The following is a 7,152-nucleotide window of genomic DNA, read 5'->3' on the forward strand; positions in this document are numbered from 1 at the left end:
ATTTTTGGCAAATTTTTGAATTTTGAGAAATTTTTAGAATTTTGAGAATTCCAAGATGGCTTTTGCAGATTTTGATAGTGGAGTTAACCTAGGATTAATGGCTTTAGATGACCACAATTACGTATTTTGGAAACAACGCCTGATAGCATTTTTAGATGCAAGGAATGTTTTGGATGCCATTGAAAATCCTATGCCTACTGGCGAAACAGAAGAGGATTTAGCAAAGATAGCAACTTGGAAACGCATGAACAGCGAGGCCAGACACATAATTTTGAGTGGACTTCGCAATAAGCATCTAACGTCAATTAATAGCAGAGATGATGCAGCGCAAATCTTAAAGGATATTGAGCGCAAGTATGGAGCATCTACAAAGAATGAATCCCGCCCCTTTCCACCAAAAGGCGAAAAGAAGGGGGGTCGTGGGCGTGCAATGATATTGCAAGAAAGAAATGTAGCTTTCCAGAGCTGTGAAGGAAAGCGCAATAAGTGGCTTCTGGACAGTGCAGCAAGCAGCCACTTCTGTTATAAAAGGGAATATTTCAATGAAATAGACAATAATAAACAGTCTGAGATTGAAATTGCTGATGGAAATGTTATAAAGTCAATAGGTGCAGGATCTTTGAACTTGAATTTCAAAGTGAACAATGAGTCTTTTGATACTACAGTGAGTAATGTTAAGTATGCACCAAAGCTGAACTGTAATCTAATAAGTGTGTCTAGCTTGGACAAGAAAGGTTGTGAAATTATATTTAAAAATGGACAATGCAATGTGATAAAAGATGGTGAAGTGTTTATTCAAGCCAAACTAATCAATGATGTGTATGAGATTGATATTTCAGAGAATGAGTCTGCAAGGGTTGCACAACCCAGCGAAAAGGATCAACCAGATCTGGAACTCTGGCACAAAAGGCTTGGACACAGGGACACCAACGTTATCCTGAAAATGCAGAAGGAAAATCTGGTAAAAGGTCTACAGGTAAAGAATTGCAGTACACCAATGCCAAACTGTACAACTTGCATAACTGAAAAGGCAGTCAAGCCTTCCTTCCCACGTTGTACAGAGAAGAGAAGCACAAAAGTCATGGACACTGTTCATACTGACCTATGTGGTCCGCTGAATGTACCTTCCCTAGGAAACAATAAGTACATTCTGATATTTATAGATGACTTCTCAAGATATTGTGTTGGATATTTTCTAGAAGAAAAGAGTCAGACACCGGAATTGTTCAAACTGTACTTAAACATGGTGAAGAACAAATTCCAGAGAGCTCCTTCCACCTTAATTTCGGATAATGGTGGAGAGTTTTGCTCACGGCAGATGAAGGCCATCATGGCACAAGAAGGCATAGCACATGTAACTACAGTTGCTTACACGCCTCAACAGAACTCCATTGCTGAGAGAAAGTTTAGGTCTATTATGGAGATGACAAGGTGCATGTTAAAAGAGGCCAACTTGTCACAGAAGCTATGGGCTGAAGCGGCGAATACGGCGATTTATCTGCAAAACAGATTGCCTACAAAGGGTGCAGAACGCACACCATTTGAACTTTGGCACGGGAGAGTCCCAAGTCTGCAGCACATACGTGTGTTTGGAAGTGTCTGTTATTACCACGTGTCCAAAGAGCGCAGACACAAGCTTGACTCCAGAGCAAAAGCAGGTATCCTGGTTGGATATGCTCCTGGAGGAAAGGGATATAGAGTTCTAGATCCAAAGAGTGGCAGAGCAGACCCATACCATGTGGTTCATTTTGATGAACTAGGAAAGTTTGATACAAAGAACACTGTTATTGACTGTTCTAGAGAGTCACCAGATGAAGAGTTTATAAGTTTTCCTTTAGCACAAGGAACTAATATACCTTCTAGTGTCACAACACCCCCTACAGGCGACACCCCAGAAGACGCAGAGGTCCAGACCCCTGGCGGCACCAGAGACGAAGAGGAGGAGCTGTACGTGGACATGCCAGCGTTGGAGGAGGATGAGGATGCTGATGCGGTTGCACAACCAGAGGTCAGATGCTCATCCAGAACCAACAAGGGCGTTCCGCCACTACGACTGTCCTACTTTGCAGGGTCGGCGTCTCCACCAGAACCTTCCACTTGGGAAGAGGTAGAGCAGATGCCAGCCACCGAAGCCAGTCTCTGGAGGAAAGCCGCGCAGGAGGAGATTGACGCACTGCACAAGAACAAGACCTGGACACTCACAGAATTACCTGCTGGTAAGAAAGCAATTGGGAGCAAATGGGTGTTCAAGGTTAAAAGGGGTTCAGAAGGGGAGGTGCAACGTTACAAAGCAAGACTAGTGGCACAAGGTTTTTCACAGCAATATGGCCACGACTATGACCAAGTCTTTGCACCGACAGTAAGATACAGTAGCGTAAGATTACTTTTAAGCATCGCAGCATCTAAAGGGATGGAGGTGAAACACATCGATATAGCTACTGCGTTTTTGCATGGGGAAATTTCTGAAGAAATTTACATGAAGCAGCCTAAAGGTTTTTTAAAGCCAAATGAGGCACATTTGGTTTGCAAGCTTCAAAAGGGACTGTATGGTTTAAAACAAGCAGCCAGAGCCTGGAACTTGAAATTGCATGGAATGCTGGTGAAACTTGGGTACAAGCAAGGTGAAGCTGACAAGTGTTTGTACACTAAGCAGAGTAATGGACAATTTTCTTATATTCTTGCCTTCGTTGACGACCTTTTAATCGCAACGTCAAATGACAGGGATTATAAAAATGTAGTCCAGCACCTCAACAAGGAAGTGCAAGTGAAGGAATTAGGACCAGTTGAGTATTACCTCGGGATTCAAGTGGAAAGAGAACAGGATGGTTCATTTCTACTCAATCAGAAGCAAAAGATAATTGAACTGTTGGAGAGTATGCAATTGCAGGATGCAAAACCCGTCGACACCCCGATGGCTACAGACTTCTTAAAGAACCAAGAGGATTCGAAGCTGCTGCCAAACAACACAGAGTATCGTTCAGCGATTGGTAAACTTTTGTATTTAGTTACCACATGCAGACCTGATTTAGCCAATGCAGTAGGGATTCTCAGCAGGAAAGTGAGTAGTCCCACTGAGCATGATTGGGTTGGTGTGAAGAGGGTGGTTCGATATCTTAAGGGTACAATGGATTGTAAATTAAAGTTACCAGCTGTCAGTGACCCTAAACTCATTGGGTACACTGATGCTGACTGGGCGGGTGATAATTCTGATTATAAATCCACAAGCGGGCATGTCTTTATGTATGGGGGCGGAGCTATCACATGGGGCAGTTATAAACAGAAATGTATAGCTTTATCGTCTACAGAATCGGAATATGTTGCGGCTACAGAAGCGTGCAGAGAGATTTCCTGGCTGGACCAACTCCTAACAGACTTTGGCGTGGAGAGAAAGGAACCTATAAGCCTGCTGGAGGACAACCAAAGCTGTCTAAAGCTGGCGCAGAATGAGAAGTTCCTAGCACGCTCAAAACACATTGGGGCCAGGTACCACTACGTTCGCCAGATGATACAAGATGGACTTGTCGAACTGTCGTACTGCTGCACATTGGAGATGACAGCAGACATCCTGACAAAACCCCTGCCAAGACAGAGTTTCCAGAACCTGCGTGTCAAGCTGGGACTCTTGGGTGGTTGAATAAAGTTGTTTATGTTTTGTTTTGTATGTAATGAATGTTGTGAATTGCCTGAGAAGGGGTTTGTGGGATGGAACACTGGGGCAGACAAGTCACAACAGTTCCTAGAGTGTCCACTAACAGGAACTCACCTGGAGGGACACCTGACTACAGGTCAGTTCCTGTTCCTCCAGATATGCTGAAGAGATTAGGTGGGACAAAAGCCCTAGCCTGCAATCACTCGCTCTCTTAGCTACTTCCTCCTTCGATGAGGACACATCTCCAGAGAATCTCTAGTTAGCATGGTTCTCACTCTAGGCCTGCAGCCAAGAGTGAGACCAAATGGAGTCTTACTTTACTAAGTAGTCTCTAGATATATATATACTTGTAACTTTTCTAAGCAAGCCTGCCTTTCTGAGATTATGCTGTAACTCAGGATGAAACTGTAAGTAAACTCTATCTTATTTTATAAACACTGTGTTGTGTATTTCTTTTAAGAGGGACAAAGGGGACCTTTGCCAGGAAGTGTAATGTTGAACTATAAAGTGTAATATTGTTATAGAGATTCTAGCGAATCTAACGCACATGCTTTGCTGCGCACAAAAGGGGAATGTCACTCTGCTGATATTGGAAGCTTGCTAACACAAGCTTGGATAGGATCTATCTAATAATATATCCTAATCCACATCCCTAACATTCCCATAGAACTTGGGGGCTGGTGTCCAGGGTTCAGCTCAGCAGAATAAGTAGCAGAGGCCCCAAACATAGCTTGACTGGCTCACTACATTTTGAGTGAGGTGAATTAACACACATTAAATCAGTGGCGTGCAGTGAATTTTTTGGTAGGGGAACAATTAGGGCAGAAGTGCTAATTTGAGAAGGCGATGGGGTAGGGGGCAACATTGTGATGTCCTGACGCCGTCGGCATGAGCATCTCACCTCCCTCCCTAAGCCGCGCGGAAGCTTCCCGGGCTTTGGGATGGAGGCACAAGACTTTAATACTCTAATTTACCAGGAACATTTAGGGGACTAACCTAGTCCCATAGCTGCCAAGTTATCCCTTTTTTAAAGGGATTTTCCCTTACGCTGAATAGGCTTCCTCGCGAGAAAAGGGAAAACTTGGCAGCTATGCCTAGTCCCCCTAGCCCACTGACCACAAGCCACTGGTTAGCATTTAAGTCTTTGTGTCTGAATGTTTGTGTTAAAACCATTGTCCTTTTTTCTCCGATGAAAATAGGGACCTTCCTATTCCATAACAATAACTTTACTATTTATACCCCACACATCTTATGGGGTTGCCCCAGCACTCTGGGCAGCTTCCAAATATATAAAAACATAATAAAACATTAAACATTTTAAGAAAACCTTCCCTATACAGGATTGCCTTCAGACAGCTCGGGAGCTGAGTAACTCCATACCCTCCAACATTTCTGCAATGAAAATAGGGACGTCCCAAGGAAAAGTGGGGCATTTCGGGATTAAATCAGAAACCAGGACGGCTTCTCTAAATCAGGGACGTCCCTGGAAAACAGGGACACTTGGAGGATCTGAAAATGGCTGACAGTACCACTGTGCGCACGACTGAACTAAGTTCAATGTCATTCTCCCTCACCCACATCTTTGTGTGTGTTTATGCAAGATCAGTGTTGGTTCACTGTGATCAACTGCTCCACAGATTCTTGGATTTTAACCCGCATCTGTCTTAAAACTAATGTATCTACCAATTGTATGCCAAAGTGACTTCTTATGTCAGACTCATCTCCTCAGGGCCGGCTTACCCATAGGCACTAGGGGTGCAGGGCACCCGGGTGCCAGGCTCTCAGGGGCGCCAGGCCGAGAGTCCGGGGCTGAGATTTTGAGTCTGGGGATTGAAGAGCCAGGCCAGCTGCTGCCGAGTGGAGCAGAGCCCGTTGGAGCGCCACAGGCTTTTCTGCTGCAGGCGCTGAGGCAGCCGGTTGGCTTCGCACTCCTGCGCGTCTGGGATTGAGCACACGAACGCCGCTCACACGAGGCACACAGCTTCCCTCCCAAGCCTCTGTGGGGATTGCTCTCCTCCCTCCACCCGTGGGAGAGTTGTGTGCCCCCCCAAAAAGCTCAACAACTCTGAGCTGCCTAAACAAAGCTCAACAACTTTGGCCCTGCATCTCCCACTGCATATTGCCCATGAATATGACTCATAATATTGCTTTTTGGGAGAAGCAACCTGATCCACAACTCAGTGAAACGTGGATTTAAGAAAGTATACAGCTCATTTACCCACCAAGTCAAGCCAATATATCTTGAAATAAGCAATTTGATCCAACTGAAGATAAGAGCTGCAATGCAATAATTGTGTGCAAAAGTTTAATTGAAACCAACGAGTCCTATGTTGGGAAGGCATATTGCCTTGCCATCCCTTCTCCAGTGTAAAACAACTCTAGGAGGGCTGCCACAGAAAAGGCTGTTACCAGGGACCCCACCCTCCATGCTTCTCAGATGTTAGTCTGTTGCAGCAAAACCAAACAAGAATCTTGGGGCACGTTAACACATTTTTTGTGGCATAAGCTTTTGCGTGAAGTGTAATCATAACTTGGCAGGCATAGACATGGTTGCAGAGGGAAGGGAAGGGAGATAAGTGAGGTCACAGGGAGATGAAATCTAAAAAGAAAACAATGTAAACACAAGCTAGGCAGTGTTGGTGGCATCACAAATATCCTGGCTTGGTGAGCAAATAAAAATGTGTATTTTGATTTAAAAGTCAAAATCTTGATTCAGGTTAAAAATTGAATTCATTTTTTAATGGTAATTCAGCTTCCCTCCCCCTTTTCTACCCCCAATGCTGCAGTCTCCCCTTGCAATTCATGAGAGGACAGTGTTATAACAACAGTCACTTCAAAATCTGTAACAGTGGTCTGGGATGTTGAATTGTTCTCTTCCTGGTTTCTGGGCATCAGTTCTCACTGTTTGCTCTTTTTGCATGTTGCTGTTCCCTCCTCTTCAACTCGTTTTTGTAACAAAAATAAGGACTAGGAGCAGGATTGGCCCAAGACATTTTGACATCCCCCCCCCCCCCCCCGGCAAACCACAAAAGGGCTCCCCACCAAAGAGTGAAAATATACATACGGTATCAGGAACAAGAGGGTAATAAAGATCTACATTGGGATCTCCTGCCCCTGTGGATCCTGCCACCCGAGGCGTCACCTCACTTTGCCTCATGGGTGGGCTGGCCCTGACTAGGAGCCAGAAAACCCAGTATCATGACTGCCCTCTCATCTCCCTCAAACAGAGCAGAAAGGCAATGCTGATGAGATCAGGGAAACTATTCGTTATTATAATTTATTGAATTTGTTACCTGCTTTATCTTGCCAAAGCGGCTTACAACCAGCCACGCAGGCAAATGGCCCATAGATAAATGATTGTTGTTGTTGTTGTTTATTAAATTTGTATACCTTAAAATAGCAGCTTAAACTGATGGAACATCAGAATACCCAGATGGGCAGGGTATAAATAAATAAATATTATTATTAGCGCAGCTTGCAGATTTAGCATATAGAATAAGAGA

The sequence above is a fragment of the Zootoca vivipara genome, chromosome 9 (assembly GCF_963506605.1).
Source record: "Zootoca vivipara chromosome 9, rZooViv1.1, whole genome shotgun sequence".
NCBI classification, from domain to species: domain Eukaryota; kingdom Metazoa; phylum Chordata; class Lepidosauria; order Squamata; family Lacertidae; genus Zootoca; species Zootoca vivipara.